General features: G+C 38.8%; 1 pseudogene; it reads right to left on the minus strand.

The window, feature by feature from the left end:
- Nucleotides 1–214: 214 nt before the first annotated feature.
- Nucleotides 215–16,957, minus strand: LOC142440546 (BCL2/adenovirus E1B 19 kDa protein-interacting protein 3 pseudogene; annotated as a pseudogene).
- Nucleotides 16,958–18,071: the final 1,114 nt, after the last annotated feature.

Raw genomic sequence — 18,071 nt, forward strand, 5'->3', positions numbered from 1 at the left:
AGACACCGCAGGGGTGAGAATCCCTGACATGCTTAGTAATGGAGCCACAGGCAGGGCAAGGGGTTAGTGTGGTCTGGGTGTTCTTCTCTCATGATTTACACAACAAACAAACACAAGGCATGCATCCACCTGGCCCAGATCTGCCCCCCACCACCCACCCAGCAGCTGGCAAGCCTCAGAACCCCTCTGCAGGTACAGTAGAATCTAGTCTCCATCAGAAGGTGCTGGTTGAGGTGCTCAGATGCCTCCCAATGTAGACCTGGAGGGAAATGGCCAGCAAAGGGAGAGAGCAGCAGAGACGACAGGAAAACCTTCAGGAATTCTGCCAAGAAGAAAGAACCCCTTCTTCATGACACCCGTGTTCCTCATGCTGAGGCTGGCTGTGCGTTTTGGGTGCTTGAAGAAGAACTCCTTGGAGGAGGGGTGGATGTTCTCTGGCCGACTTGAGCAATCCCATATCCAGTCTAAGTTTTGCTTCAAGATACTTCCAACTTCTCTCCTTCTCTCAATATCATCTTCCTGAGGCTGAGAGCTGTTCTTTTTCCCAATGCTGTGGCATCGGTCTCAGAAGTTTGGTTGGTGGCCTGCGGTGTCTGGGAGCATGATGGACTGTCATGGTGGGAGCTTGTGCTGGGCATCCATCAGTACTGTCTCCATGTCACCATTATACATGGATGCCGAAGCAGGGCCACTGCCCTCATTCCCATTGCTGCTGGAGTGAAGTTCCACCAAAGAGCCCTGCAGGCTCTCCTGCAGCCCTGTAGCCGGAGCCCACTGGCACACACAGGGCAGCCCCTCGTGCAGTGCTTCAGGTTGGCTCTAGGGCTGTGCTCGCTGACCCCCCACTGACCAGTCTACAGACTGACCGACCGACAGAGAGATGTGCTGACAAGAGTCCCTTAATTCTTAGCATGTAGATATGAGTATATATTTTATTCCTCTCTCGATATATATATATATATATACATATATACATACACACATATATACATGTCTGTATTTAGGCCTCTATAAGTGTCCTTTGCCTACTGGTTCTTTCCTCTATTTCCTTTTACTTTCCTCTTGTCCCGCCGTCATGCTCTGCCTTCATTGGGTTTGATAATTCCTTGCTCTAAGTTGCCCTTGAATAAGCCCTACTAGGCATCCTACACCCTTCTTTCCATTGATCTTAACTCACTGTTATTCCCTTGTCCCTGGGTTGGTTCCTCCTACCCTCTTCCTTTCTTCCACCTCCCCTTCTCCTGGGTCCCTTCCCGGAACCATTGATCCCATTCTTTTCAGCTCCAAATTATTTATCCTGCCTATCTTATCTTGATAGATATGCAGATATATTAGTAAGTGAAAAACCAGGCAAAATTAAATAAAAGAACAAGTCTAAACCAATAACAACCAAAAAACAAAAACAAAATAACAGTATCAAAAATAAAGCCTCTGACGAAAATGGAAAGGCCAATAAATAGTTCAAAATCTGTTTGTTGGCCTTTCAGAGTGTTTTCCAGTCAAAACTGATGGGGTGCGACACTCTGCCTCCAAAGTCTATTTTTGGTATTCCCCAGTATTTTATCCCTTTGCTCCTCTGTTGCACGCCCTTAGTATTTCGCCTCAGTGTAATGGGGTCAGATTGTGTACTATTCCCCCACTATGTCTCCAGTGTTGTCCCCGCAGTGCTATGGTTCACTGAGGGACATCATGTCTCTTGGTGGGGCTGGCCCTATGGTCCTCTCCGTGCATTGTCTCCTCTGAGCATAAATATCTTGATATGAATACCATCATCCTTCTTCAAAGAATAAGAAAAAAATGATTACCAACTTCATATGGAGAGGGAAGAAGCCCGGAATTAGCAGAAACGCCACAAGAAGGACAAAGTTGGAGGGGTTGCTCTACCTGGCTTTAGCACCTATTATACAGTCACAGTGGGTCAAAACAGTGTGGCACTGGTGTAACGGCAGATAATCAGACCAGTGGAAAAGAGCTGAACACCCAGAAATAAAAACATCAGCATACAGACAACTGATTTTTGATAAGGGCCCTCAAAATATCAAATGGCATGCCCTCTTCAACAAGTGGTGCTGGAAAAAATTGGACATCTTCCTGCAGAAAAATGAAGCACGACCCTTACCTCACTCCATGCACAAGAATAAACTCAAGGTGGATCACAGACCTTGAGGCAAAACCCCAAACTGATAGGGCCATTAATGAGGAAATTGAAACACACCTGAGAACCTTGGCACAGGGAATGCATAGGCTGTCAGAAATGGGGAAGGATGCAAATACTGAGGAGTCACAAATTGACAAGTGGGATATACTGAAGATAAAACATCTGTGTACATAAAAAGAATTCACCAAGGGAGTAATAAGAGAGTCTACCAGCTGGGAAAACATATTTAGCAAGGACACATCCGACAAAAGCCTTATTACTAAAACCTACACTACTTTGCAAGCCCATGATAAGAAACAAACAAAACAAAACTAACTGCCCACAAAGGCAGTGGGCAAAGGACTTGAACAGGAGCTTCACAGGGGCATAAATCCGAATGGCCAACAAACATATGAGAAAATGTTCCCAATCATTAGTCATAAGAGAAATGCACATTAAAACAACTATGAGATACCACGTAACACCCTCAAAGACAGCCCAATTCTAAAATGTATTCTAATTAGGCTGAAAAGTATGGTCTTGGTTTAGTGGTAGTTGAACGTATTTTTATCTAAAACTTATATAATTGTATCTTTCTCACAAGAGTATAGTAATAATAATGAGATGATGCATAAAAAGCTCTTTGCATGATATTTGTACCATAGTAAATACTCAATAAATCTGAACTGTGTTAATAATGGCTATTATATTTAGAACTTTAGCAATGTCTAAGAATAGGTAGACAGAAGCAAAGGGATTGGATTTTAATCTCTGAATATTACCCCTTACGAACAAGAAAAACCTTTTACTAAAACCCAAACCAAACTCACTGTCATTGAGTCAATTCTGACTAAAGGGTAAACTTTTACAGCTGTTAAGTTTTCCATCCTTTGCAATCAGTACTGTTCCTTTGAGCAATGTACAACATGTTGATTTACATATATTAAAAGTACTTTATAGCTGTCCAGTGGCCATATTTTACTAAAAAGGATATGGCTTTACAAAAAAGATATTCTGTTTTGAGAGAACATGAGAAGCAAAGTCATAAAGAAGAACAGGGAACCTTCCATAACTCAAATAAGGGGTGACAGCTGGGCAAGCAGGAGCCTCTACAATTTAGATGAAAACTTTTCCAAATATTGAGTAATTCACATTTCAACTCTCTCAAATAGCACATACTAACTTTTATAAATGACAAATTTATGGATGTCTTTATTATGATTTTTCCCTAGACAATTAAGGTAGAAAACACACAAAGGCATAATAAAATCACAATTCTAGATGGATATAGACATATACATAATCATTTAGAGACAGTATAATATGGCCAAGTGCTTCCAAGTCCTAGAGAAATCATCAACTTTACTTGAGGGACGTAGGAAGGACTTCACTGGATGAGGTGACCAGGATTTTAAAGGTTAAATGGAAATCATACAATAGAGGAAACTGAGGAATTCAAGAGGAATAACCATTTGCTGAATTTGCCCTACCTATTTCCTAAGAATTGTGGTGAATTTTGTCTTACTTGCTCCTTATAACTGCTACACAGGAGGGTACTCTATCCCTGGTCTACAAGTTTTGAAATAGATGGTCATAAATAACAAAGACCGTTTGCATAATTAGCTGGAGGCAGCAGTGACCTTGAATTCAGGGCTGCATGACACCATACTTTTCCCATTCCCAAATGCCTCTCTGAGAACATTCTTGGAAAAGGCACTAGCGTGGCAACGTTATAACATTTTCTTCAAAGAGAATGGCAAATGGGAGACAAATTAAGTAGGTCAATGTCATAGAGCATGTAGTTTTGGGAAAGGCAATGTTCTGCAAAGTCATAAGCTCAGGGGCCTCCTTATCTCATTCTCTTTAAGGTTTATCATTTTATTTCAATGTTTATGTTAAGTCTCACATAATCACTCTTCAAACCATTACCCTCTAACTTATATATAAGACATGCACATCGTTATATCATTTACAATCATATTATTTTTCCCTCTCTTTTGAAAAAAAAATTAAAATCATTTAAAGTTTATTTTCTTATTCCCTCTCTGCATCCTCTCTATTTTCATGGGAAAAAAAATCCCAATCACAGGGTTCCTTTACCTCAATATTTAGATCATTTATTTCTGCAAGTCATAGTTTCCACTTATTATAAATTTAAGAATGGACCATAAATAAATCAATTGTAAGAATGGTTCTGAAGATACTCGTGTTTATGAAGAGCCATTAAAAATAATTTAAATTATTGTTGAAACATGTTATGACTAAACGAAATTCAAGTCTTAGCGTTTTAGTTAAACAGTTTGGCTTATTAGCTTTCAATGGTGTTGCATTTCACATAAAGATGCGTACTTCTGATCTAGGCTGGTCATTAAAAAATCCATGACATTGTTAGAAGTTTTAAGCCTAGAGTTCGAATCAAATTATAAGTCAGGTCATAAAGTTCTGACTCTTAAATTCTGTGCTTTCTTTGATGGTATTTGTGGTTACACTTTTTATATCTTTCCTCTCTTTGGATTGCTGGGGAACCCTCTTCAACAATCTTCAGTTCAAAGACTTGTATATTATTCTAAGTGCTATAGTTTTGGGAGATTCCTATGTTTCTTTATGGTAAAAACTAGGAGTCTTTGACGATTTTTATGTTCTAATAACCTATCAGCTTGAAATAAAGCTCCTTAAATTTCTGTAATGTTGTTAGGGTTTGTAGATGCAATTGATTCTACTCTTGGGCATCACTAGGTGGAAACATCTTATATTCACTCACAGTTCAGATTGATCAATCTGGAGCCATGACTACATCACTGATATGTGCTTTCTCCATTTGTCGACTTTTCCCCTTACATTCTGTAGCTGGAGTATAATACTGAGCACCCAAAGAGAAAGGGTCATGTAGAAGTTGAGTTATCTGTTTCTAAGTGCTGTGCAATGAATTCATTAGCCTGGATCTTCTAGCCAAAATTATTTTATCAGCAAAGGTGTGCATTTAAAATCAGAAAAGGTGTGCATCTGGGTTGTGTCCTTTCAGCATGTTATTGTTCAATGTATGTGCTGAGTATATAGTATGAACAGCTGGGCTATATAAAGAAAAAATTGGCATTGGGATTGGAGGAAGGCTTATTATCTATAGGTAACACAGCCTTGTTTGCTGAAAGTATGGAGAACATGAAGAACTTTCTGCTGAAGAGCAATGACTGCAGCATTCAGCATGGATTGCAACTCAATGTAAGGAAAAAACAAAATCCTCACAACTGGACCAATAGATAACATCAAGATAAATGGTGAGAAAGCTTGAATAGTCAAGGATTTCATCTTGCTCGGATCCACAATCAACGCTCATGAAAACAGCAGTAAAAAAATCAGGTGACATGTTGCATTGAGCAAATATGCTGCACAAGGTTTCATTAAAGTGGTGGAAATCAAGGATGTCACTTTAAGAACTAAGGTACTCCTGACCGAAGACTTGTTTTTTTTTTTTTAAATCATCCCATATGCAAATGAAAGTTAAACATTGAATATGGAGGACTGAAGCAGAATTGATACATTTGAATTATGGAGCTGGTGAAGCATTTTGAAAGTATCATGGACTATCAGAAAGACAAAAAATATATATGTTTTGGAAGAAGTACAGCCAGAATGCTCCTTGGAATTTAGGATGGCAAGACTTTGTCTCATATACTTTGGGCATGTGATCAGGAGAGATCAGTCCCTGGAGAAGGAGGATATCACTCTTGGTAGAGGGACAGTGGAAAAGAGAAAGACCCTTAATGAGATGAATTGACACAGTGGCTTCAACAATGGGCTCAGGCATGGGAACAATTGTGTGGATGGCAGAGACTTGGGCAGTGCTTTGTTCTCTTGTGCATTGGGTTGGTATGACTTGGAACTGGCTTGAGAGCACCTAACATCAGCAGCCATAGTTTTTCTTTCTCTTACCTTAATTTTCCTGATGGTTCTGGGTAAGTGTGTGTGTGTGTGTGTGTGTGTGTGTGTGTGTGTGTGTGTGTGTGTGTGTGTCTGATGAGGCAAGGGGTGGAGTGAGGGATACAAGTAGTATTAGATGATTCAGCTGTGAGTGATTGCTAACAGTGATAAATGTGATAGACATTCAGCTGGATATAGTCAGCTCAGAAGGAGGAGGGCAGTAGATTCTTACTGCCATCAATAGAGAAGAGCCTGGAATGAATGGAGGGTGTCCTCTCCAGTTTGAGATCCCTGAGTACTGAACTTCCTTGATCCAGGAGACAGCTCTGACATCAGAGGAACAGGGAAGGGGCAGCAGCAGCAGAACCAGAAGCTGAAGCATGAGACAGAGCGGTGGACATTTAGGCAGGAGGTTAACTTGTGGAGTTGGGTGCCTCTGGGTACTTAATTGGGGGAGCAGGCTTTGCTGCCCTCAGAGCTGGAACTGAGTGCCTGTGAGTTGAAGCTTATGGATAAATGTCATGCTCTTTGTGCAGTTATTAAAAAACAAAAACAAAAACCTCATTGCAATCGAGTCTATGCCAACTCATAGTGACCCTACAGGATAGGATAGACATGCCCCTTTGGTTTCTGAGACTGTAACTCTTGATTTGAGTAGAGAGCAGTGTCATTCTCCCTTGGAGCTGGTGGTTTCAAACTGCTAACTTTTTGGATCATGGCCCAATATGTAATCATTATGCCACCCCTGTATTTATCAGCTGCCCTAAAATAGTTTTTAATATTGTCCAAACAATGTAGAGGCCAGGCCAAAAGACTGGGAACCAGGGAGTGGCCTGCCTGTGAGCATGACCGAGAAGAGAATGTCCTAATAAAACAGCTGTATCCTCAGCACTTTTCACCTGAAGTGCAACCTGTTAACTTCAAAATCTCCCTAATTGTGATTATTGTCTGAGACTTATGGGTAGTTGTTATAGTGAGGTATCAAACCTAGTTATTAAAATAGAGTGAATAGGGTCAAAAAAGATGGTGGATATCTGACCTCTGCCGTGGCAATTAGCTGTAGGGGCTGCAGGTGATCAGATGTGGCCTCCACACCATTTGCTCACTAATTTAGCCTTGAAAACTGTGTAATGTCACTTGTGCCCCATAGTACTAATCAGGATGAGATTCTATCTAGTCTCTACTGGAAGGGAAAGGAATTAGATACTATCTTTAAAGGAGTTATGCCAAAGAGTTCAGGGGGCATGTTTTAAAATACTGTACTTCACATCTCAAGAAATATAGGCATTCACTAATTTTCAATGTTCTATTTAAAGCTCTTGAATTATGGTGCTTGAGAAGCATATGGAAAAGTGCTACAGACTGCTAGAAAAGACTAACTAATCTGTGTTGGAAGAAGTAAGGTCAGAGTGCTTTTTAGAGTCAAGGATTTGTCTTTTGTAGTTTGGATGTATTTTCAGGATAGACCAGACCCTGGAGAAGGACATCATTTTGTTGAAATTGAAGGACCAGTGAAAAGGTAGAAGACCCTTCACAAGATGGATTGGAACAGTGGCTGCATTAATAGACTCAGGCATAGGAACAATGGTGAGGATGGCACAGGACAATCTGGTGCTTTGGTCAGTTGCACATAGGGTTGCTATGGGTAGGGGCTGACTTGATGGCATATAACAACAACATTTAAAGTGCTTCTTTTGTTGTGTGGTATCAAATAGATGCTTACACAAAATGATGTTCTATTACAGAGTAGAAATGCCTCATTAGGGTTTCCTAAGCTGAAATCTTCACAGGAGAATCGACAGGCCTTTTCTACTTCAGAGCTTGTGGTGGTTTGAATTGCCAACCTTTTGGTTATTAGCGGAACACTTGACCATTGCACCACTGGGCCTCTCATTCCCTCTCACTGAGTCAGTTCTGACTCGTAGTGACCCTGCAGGACACGGTAGAATTGCCTCTGTGGGTTTCTGAGATGGTAATTCTTTATGAGAGTAGAAAGCTTCATATTTTTCACCACTCAGAGTGGCTAGTGGTTTCGAACTGCTAACCTTGTGGTTAACAGACCAATATGTAACCACTATGCCACCAGGGCTTCTCCAGTAGAGCTGAGTAATGCAAATTGTTTGTGTTAAATGGTTAAAAAATGCGTTTTGAATCCACCTAGCAGTACTCCAAGCAGCTGATCTCCTTTCATCAAGATCATAGTCAAGAAAACACTATGAAATAATTCCCCTCTATCACACATGTCTGAATTGATTCCAGAGCAACTAAATAACAATATTTCTCTCTATATAAAATTTAACATCAATTTACTTTTGACATATTCCCTTAATTCAAATTAGCTAAACCATTGTATATCTTCTTCAACTCTGGGTCACTTTGCTTTTGTTTGTATAATTTTGATATACTGATATGCAATTAACTAAGAGAACTTAAAGAGTAAGGCCTATTTAAAGTAAAAAATGAGTAACTTTGTGTGAGAAAAATCAGTTTTGTTTGTGCATTTGAGCCTGAAAAAAACCTAAACTAGAAACCAGAAAATGTTATTTTAATGACTAGTAATTGCTTAATTTTTTCCTTGCGCGTTCTTAATAATAAAGAGGAAGGGATTTGCATCCATGGAGGATGCTGTATTGAAATAGTAAGAATCCAAGTGCACAGAGTTCATTGGGAAATGTCAGAGCGATGGAAACAGTGCCTCGAACGTGTATTAACCTGGATAGTGGATGTGTCAAGAAACAATAGTTTCATACTTTTGTTTAATAAAGGTTTCTATGGCTTTGTAGTAGTATTTTTGACTTACCCTTATATGTATAGCAATTGAACCATGGGACAAACAGTAATTCTATGCTTCTTACAAGACATTATTAGACTGTTTTCCAAAGTGGCTGCACATCAATCTACTTAAATCTAGAAAAATTGCAATTCGTAAGCAGTAGAATTACTGAGGTCTACATAGGCATAATTGAATATTTACTATTTATCCAACAATTTAGAAATTTTCTTTACTAATACAGTCCATATACAATAAAGACCTTTTCCTACCAAATCTAGGCTCTAGGTAAAGTAAAAAAAAACACATGAGATTTGCTAATGAGGTTATAAAAATCATTTGTAAAATAAGCATTTTAAAAATATGTTATTCACAATAGTTACTATATGTTTATTTCTTTATTATTTGATTAAAATAGAGTTAACACTCCTCTGTCATGATTTTCAGAGAGTGTAGAAGCCATTTTATGAGAAATTATCGTTATCCTAGACTATAATGACAAATGCTATGATCCAGTTTGATCATACACCACTTTCAATAAACTTGAGCCCCGAATGACTTTCATTCTTTTTTCAGATTGAAAAAACAAAATAAGCACATGTTCTCAAACAAGGAAGGTTTACTAAGCTACTATGAAAACCCACTATCCATAACCTAGCAATGCAAATACCCTTAACACCAGACAGGGAGCATCATAAAGTGGATTTTAGCAGCTGTAATTAGGCTGTAATGTTATGCTTTGTTATTAGCTCTCTCTGTGGAACCCTTTTGAATTTCTTATGGTTTTATAATATTTTCTGTATTCTTTTTTATTGTGGCTTTTCTCTGTTTTATTTGGTAATTGCTGCTGGGTCCCTTTTGGCCCTTGTTTTGCATGTTTTTCTGTACAGAGAAGTCAGGATGATCAGATCTCTGAGGACAACAAGTGATTAATAATTACCTGGGGGAGCCGAATTGGAGGTGTGTGGGGGAAATGGAGACTCAAAAGCAATGAGTTCAAGAAGGAAGAAAAGGTTTCAAATTTGATTGTGGTGATGAATTTACAATTATCCTCAGTATTATTGAATTATCAAATTGTATGATATGCTAATTACATCTCAATGAAACTAATTTTTAGGAGAGAGTAACTCTCGGGTTTCAAACGAAATTCCCAAAGAAGAATTCCATATGCATTTGGAGCAATGTTTGAGCTTTGCTGAAAATAAGAATAAATCCAAATTAATCTTCCTACCAAATATAAAGGTAATTTTTTATTATTTTCTTTTCTTTTGTAATGAGTCGGCCAAGGCTCAGAGAACAGTTGAGCACTTTGCCTGTGTCATAGTTGGTAAGTGTAGACAGGTGTTCAGAATCTGCTCAAGAATTCTGCCCAGGTTAGCATCTTCATTTATTTCATCCTTCTAGTAAATATCTCTGCAGTATCTACTCTGCATTAGATCTCATGCTGAATATGTAGGTATGGACATCATGAAGCTGCATGTAGGGGTAGATACAGATATTAGAGACACAGAAAATGATAAAATTATGCATTGTGCTTGGTGCAATGAAGGAAAGGTGGAGGGTGCTCTATGATAACATACTAAAGGGGGTTAGCTTGTTTGAGGGTGAGGCTGATTGAAGGAGACCTCTTTAAGGAGAGGACACTCATTGGGTAAAGGGCATGTAATTTCATTAAGGTCCCCGAATTATTTGAAAACAAGGATTTAATCGCCATGGTCACTACTTTGATGCATGACATCTGGCAGAGCAGAGTTGTTTTGTTTTTAAATATCAATTTGTTACTTTACTGGAACACTCACTCAAGGAAACAAACAAAGCACCAAGCCCACAGTCTGACTGACAGTGACCCTGCACGGGGTCTTTGAGATGGCATGCATGACTGAAGCAGACAGAATCCCCTGTCCTTCATAGAGCAGCCTGTGCTTTTGAAACACTGAGCCTGCAGTTAGCAGGCCATGGTGTAGCCCACAGTGCACCAGGGAGCACAGAGAACCAATTCCCACCAGTTTCCATGTCTCAGGGAAAGCCTGGGGAAAAACTTCAAAAGATACTCTTTAGTTACTCTGGATAAATAGTACTTTTTGATAATGTGGGCTCTGGATAATTTGCATTCTAGTTGTAGTGACTGGATTTCTTTGTGTGCTGATAGATATTTTCCTATTCCAGACAGTATTGTTTCTCAAGATAGATCTTAAAATGTCCTTTTTGTCAGTGAATGTGATGGCATCCCTCTCAAATCAGTTATTTCCAGCCCAGTATGATTCTCTGTTCAAAATGTACAATGACGATCTGTTTTAGCTCTCTAATATTGCCTAGAATATTGATCTTTATTTATTCCATTTCATTTTTGATAACTTCCAATTTTTTCTAGAGTCATACTTTATATATCACAAGTTCCAATTATTAATTAATGTCTGAAGCTTGTTCTTCTTGTTTTGAGTCATGTCCATCAGCAAATGAAGTTCCAGGAGGATGTATTTAGTCTCACTGGCTTTATTCCATCCAAGTCATTATGGTCAACTCTACAAGGACACCCAGTTAATACAACTATTATTCAAATGTATGCAGTAACCACAAAAGCTAGTGATGAAGAACCTGAAGAATTCTACTACTGTATTCAGACTGAAATTGGCCAAGCATGAAATCAAGATGTATTGATATTTATAAGTGATTGTTTGAAAAATAGTTCTTGTTGATAGCAGCAAAACGAGATTGCATGATAGAATTCTGCAAGACTAATGAATTCTTCATCACAAATACATTTTTAACAACACAAATGCTGATTATTTATGTGAATTTTTTCAGATAGAATACAAAGAAATCAAGTTGACAGCATCTGTGGGAGGAGTTGATGGAAAAGATCAATTGCAGCTGCTAAAATCAGGCTAGGAGGTGACTGTGAAACAATCCATCAATTGCTGATATGTAATTCCAAGTTGAAGCTGAAAGCAATTAAAACAAATCCACGAGCCCAATATTCTACCTGAATTTTGAAAACATTGACTTGAATTTTGAGAACATCTCAAAAACAGATTTGATGCATTGAACACTAGTGACAGAAAAGTTGATGAGCTGGGGGAGGACATCAAGAATATTGTTCATAAAGAAAACAAAAGTCATTAAAAGGACAGGAAAGAAAGAAAAGACCAAAGGGGAGGTCAGAAGAGACTCTGAAGTTTGCTCTTAATCATAGATTAGCTAAGGCACATGAAGTAAATGATGATGTCAAAGTGCTGAACAGAAAAAAATAAAAGGTCAACTTGAAGAGACAAAGTAAAACACTATAATTAAGTGTGAAAAGAATTAGTTAGAAAAACAAAAATAAGAATACCTTCAACATATCTTAAACTGAAAGAACTGAAGAAAAAATGTCAAGCCTTGAGTTATAATATTAAAAGACTATTGGAAAAATATTGTATGATGCAGGAAGTATCAAAAGAAAATGGAAAGTATACACAGAGGCACTGTACCAAAAATAAGTGGTCAATATTCAATCAGTTCAATAAGAAGCATATGAATACAAACTAGTGGTTCTGAAGGCAAATGTCCAAGTTGTACTGAAAGCTTGAGTCAAAAACAAAACTTTAGCAATCAGTTGAAATGTTTTAAAGTATTGATGAAGCACTGGAAGAACTCATTAATCTATGCCAGGAAATTTAAATGGCAGCTCTCTGGCCAACTGACAAGAAGAGATTCATATTTGTACTCATTCCAAATAAAGGTGACCCAACATAAAATTATAGAACAATATAATTAATATTAAATGTATGTAAACTTTTGCTGAAGATCCTTCCACAACAGTTGCAGCAGTGCACTGACAAGGAGCTGCCAGAGGTTCAGAAGAGGATTTAGACAAGGGATATCAAGCATAGTCTTATAGGGACTGGTCCCTCCTGGTGATATGTTCAAAGAACATAAGAAGAATTGCTAACCTGGTTTCTAATGATAATTTTGGCTATAATTCTTCCAAATTAGATATGTTGATTCTTCTGATAACCTGTGGTATATTTACTATTTTTTGTTTACACTATAATTCAAAGGCATCATTCTTCTTTGTTGTTCCTTATTCATTGTCCAATTTCTACAGTTATATGAAATAATTGAATATACTCTGGTGTGGGTCACCTTAGTCTTTAAAGTGACATCCTTAATTTAAATATTTGCGGTAGAATTGCTCAATGCAATATACTGTTTGATTTCCTGACTGCTTCCTCCACTTGGCATTGATTGTTTATACAAGTGAAATAAAATACTTACCAACTTTAATCTTCTCTGTTTATTGTGCTTCTGTTTATATTGGTCTGATTGTGGGGATTTTTATTTACTTTATGCTGAGGTATAATCCATATGGAAAACTGCATTAATTTGACCTTCATTCTGAAGTACTTTAAGTCCTCTTTTATTTTAACAAGCAAGTTTTCTATAAATGTAATATACAGATTAAATAAGTATGATAAAGGGATACCAACCTGGTATACACTTTTTCTGAATTTTAACAAGACTATGCAGTCTCTCCTAGTTCTGTTGGAATGATTGCTTCTTTGCCTCTGTACATAATCTGCATGAACCCTAAATTGTTCTCTAATTCTTCACAACGTTATTCATAATCTATTATAAACCCCACAGTCGAATGAAACACAAATAAATATATTTATGATATTCTGTGCTTTCATCTAGGATCCATCTGAAATTAGCCGTGATATCCCTCATTTCTCATTCTTTTCTGAATCAGGCTTGAATTTCTGGCAGCTCACTGTCAATGTCCTGCTGCAGCAGTTTTTGCATTTCTTCAGCAACATTTCACTAGCAAGTGATATTGATGACATTCTTAGATAATTTGCACATTTGTTTGGATGAGTTTTCTTTGGGATGGGCATGAATATGGATTTTTTGCAGTTGGTTGGTGTATTAGCTGCTTTTAAAATCTCTTGGTAGAGTTCAGAGAGCACTCCCAAAGATGCATATATTTGTTGGAACATTACAATTGGATTCTTGCATTTCACTAATGCTTTCAGTGCAGCTTACATTTTGTCCATTAATGCCATTGGTTCTTGATCATATCTTGAACATATTAACTACTTTCATAGTTTATGCCATTTATTGTTACTATGCTATGGAGTTCCTGGTTAGTGCACTCCTTGTTTAAGGCATCTAGCTGCTGAGAGGTTGGAGTTGTGAGTATACTCAGAAATGCCCTGGGGAAAACGGCCTGGAAATCTACTTCCAAACAATCAGCCATTGAAAACTCTACGGAGCACAGATATACATTGGCACATAGAAGGTTGTCATGAATCAGAAATGATTCTACAGTAAATGCTAAAAGGTGATAAATTAAAAAAAATAATCTATGCAGTAGGCATTGGTTATCCTTTCCTGCTGCCTATACCAACATCCTCTCTCTATGGTTTGAGAGGATCCCATTTCTATGAATTTTGGTGGTACACAGAGATTATCTCCAACCAGAAAAGTTGAAAATATTAGATACTACATTTCTTTTATAGTACCACCTAGACTCCTTGACGTGGTGCAAGAGGCCAAGATGGCAGAGTGTTCTGTGGAGGCAGTTGGCAGTTTCTCTAAACTTAAATTCATCATGGAGAATTGGAAGTAGGGTAGACTAGTGGGATTCATTGGGTTTTTAATTTTTTCAGACTACTCTGTGCCATAGTTTTGACTATCAGTTTGGAAAATTCCTAAACTTGATTTTCTGGCTTAAAGAATGATTCTGTGAACTACCTAGTCCCTTTTAAACAAACTATTACTCAACTGAAGTCACTTGTGTTAGTATGGTTGACTAGAGAAACAAATTCACAGACACTCATCTGTGTGTAAGAGAGAGCTTTATATAAAGAGTAATTGTATATTAATAAAACATCCCAGCTCAGTCCACATCAAGTCCATAGTCTGATATTAGCCCCTGTGTCTGATATCAATCTATAAATTCCTCTTCAGAGCAGGAAGATCACAGGCCAGTGAGTGGAAAGTCTTGTGGATCAATGGCAGTGGAAGCATCTCAGCACTAGTAAGTTTCTGCATGTGGCTCCTCCAGCTCCAGGGCTCTGGTTCCATCAGTGTAGCTCTATGTATCTTGTCAGCAGGAAGACAAAGCAGAGTGTGTGTGTCCCGCCTTCAGCGAGGAAGACACACACTCTACGGAGTTCCCAGAATCCTCAGGAGAAGGCTATGCCCATACAGAGGCCTCATTGGTATGACCTGATTGACAGGCTAGACTCCACCCCTTCACAAGCTGACAAGAGGTTATGCAACTGCCACATCACTAGATATATGTCCTTAGGAATAAGAGCTCTTTAGACAAGCAGCAACCATCCCTTGAACAGGAAGGGAAAACCAAATGAACCCTATATCAAGTAACCCAGAGGAGTAAAAGTATAAAGTTCTTGAATTATTTAAGCTAGAAAATGTCTGTTTTCTAACACTTAAACTGAAATACTAAATATAATTCTTAGCTTCCAGGGGTGCAGGGAAGTTTTTATTTTTAATAACTGCTGATGGAAATGTAAATTTGTACAATAGTTTTTTTAAGTAGCTAGATAATTTCTCTACAAATTAAAAATTCATATGAGGGGCTTCAAAAAGTTCATTGGAAAATATGTAAATGTTCAATTTAATTTTTCAATGAATTTGAAGCTTTTGCATATCCTTTGACCGTGAGGTAGTTATATAATCTGTTGTCAACTTGAGACCATTAAGAGTGAAGGGGTTGAGTTTAGCCTGTCAATCAGGTCACAGCTTGATGACCTCATTTGGAGGTACCAAGGAGATAAATAGCTCACTGGAGGTGACAGACAGACACTCCCTGCAAGTTTTCTTGTGACAACATACATGGCGCTATGCTAGAGCCCTGGAGCTGGAGGAGCCACGTGGAAACCCCTGCCAACACTGAGAGGCTTCCACTGCCATTGGATCCACAAGATTTTCCACTCACTGGTCTGTGATCTTTCTTCCTGCATTTGATGTCATTGCATGTGCTGTGTGAGCCAGAAGAATTTTTAGACTGGTAACTGGCATATGGGCTAATATCAGATTTATGGATTTGACCTGGCCTGGTTTGGGATATTTTCTTAATATACAATTGCTCTTTGATATAAAGTTCTCTCTTACACGCATTTGAGTGTCTATGAATTTGTTTCTATAGTCAACCTAGACTAACTTCCTTTTGCAATCTATATATTTTAAAACAGCAATCAATGGACAAATAAAACCCATTAATATTCATGAAGGTATGTGTGTTGTTTTCTGCTGCTGGCAAGTTGGTCTCGACTCCAAGTGACAACAAAGTGAAACGCTGCCTGATTCCATGTCATCGAAGTAGGTTGTGAATCTGAGTGTTGAGCTCCATAAATTTTTCCTGGCTGGATTTTTGAAATAGATACTGTTGTGTTAGCTTCCACTGAGTTTCATCTGACCCACAGTGACCGTAGGTATAACAGAATGAAACACTGCCCAATCCTCACAGTTGATCCTCTGCTTGAGCCCATTTTGTAGCCACTGTGTCAATCTGTCTCCCTGAGGCCCTTCCCTGCCTTCGCTTCTCCTCTACTTTACCAAATATGATGTCCTTCTCCCAGGACTGGTCTCTCCTGACAACATGTCAAAAGTAATTGAAAAAAAAAAATCCCATCATCTTTGCCATTAAGGAGAATTCTGGTTGTATTTCTTCTAAAATAGGTCAATTCGTTCTCTTGAATGAATTGCTTTTTATAGTTGCATCTTTATTAGAAAGTCTCTGCTGCCAACTTAGCGTTTTCCACCGACCCGGGAGTGAACACTTTCACGGGCTTCACAATCTTGCTTAAGGTGCTGCCTTGGTGGGGGCCTTAGTAGCGGCCATTGCTGTCTTTTTAGAATCTTGCTTTGCCTTCTTTTGCTTCCTTGGCAGCCTTGATGGCCTGTTCTCGCTGGGCCTTTCTAACCTCAGGCTTCTGATTCCTCTTGGCCATTCTATCAACAAGAGATGCACCTGTGATGGCCCTCTGGAATTTGACAGCCCTGCGGGTTCTTTTCTTTTGAATTTCTTCGGATTGGCCTTTCTTGTGCTTCCTTCTGTAGCGAACAGTCCAGAAGGAATGCCGATGTGCATTTTGCATTAAGGAATTGGAAAACATTTCCATCGGTCCTGGCAGAGTGCCGCTCATGCCAGGGGTAAATTTTGTACCCACTGAGGCTGCACAGCTCAACCTTCATGGCCTCGGCAACAGAGGGCGGGGAAAACGATGAAGAGTGGTACTTTAAATATTCTGTTATTTAAATACATCTATTCTTCTTCAGTCTTCCTTATTCAATATCCAAATTTCACATGCCTATAAGGTAATTGAACATACCATGACTTGGGTCAAGCACACCCAATTAAGGTTTATTGTGCCAACACATGTGGGGTTAATTGAAGGGGGAGAGGTAAATGTCTCTGGGAGCCTTGCCTTTCTTGTCTTTTGTTCTCTGATGGGCAGACCAGGGTGCAGCTGCCTTAGCTAGTTCCCTGCTTCAGCTGGCAAGGCTCACTTCCTGTGAGACATCCCTGAGGAGGAGCCACATGGACCTACCCCAATGCAGACCTGGATGCTGGAGCAGCCGTGTGGAGACCCCTGATGTGCTGAGATGTTTACATGCTCACTGCTTCGGCGTTTCTCCTGCAGTCAGCATCATAATGTGTGTTTTGTGAGTTTGAGGAGGACTTTGTAGATCTATGTTCAACATATGGGCTAATTTTGGACTTATGGGTTTGGACTGGACTGGGTTGGAGTGCTTAATGTACAATTATCCTCCATATAAAACTCTCTCATAAGATATAAAGTGTTTGTGAATTTTGTTTCTCTAGTCTACCCAGACTAACACACACACACACACACACACACACACACACACACACACACACACACACCTAATTCCTGTAAGTTATATCTCTGCTTTTCAACACTCTAAAGAGATCTTGACTGCTGCTTTCTTGAGAGTGGATTGTGGATTCAAGCAAGATGAAATCCTTAAAAATTTCTGTCTTTTCTCCATTTATCATGGTGTTACCAATTGGTTCAGTTGTGAACATTTTGGTCTTCTTTACATTGAATTGTAATACATCCCAAGGGCTGCAATTCTTGATTTTCATCCACAGGTGTTTCCAGTCTTCCTAGTTTTCAACAAGTAAGGTTGTGTTACCTGCACATCACAGGCTGTTATTAAGCCGTCCTCCAATCCTGATGCCACATTCCTTTCTCATATAATCCATCTCCT

This window comes from Tenrec ecaudatus, chromosome 2 (genome assembly GCF_050624435.1).
Source record: "Tenrec ecaudatus isolate mTenEca1 chromosome 2, mTenEca1.hap1, whole genome shotgun sequence".
In the NCBI taxonomy this organism is placed as follows: domain Eukaryota; kingdom Metazoa; phylum Chordata; class Mammalia; order Afrosoricida; family Tenrecidae; genus Tenrec; species Tenrec ecaudatus.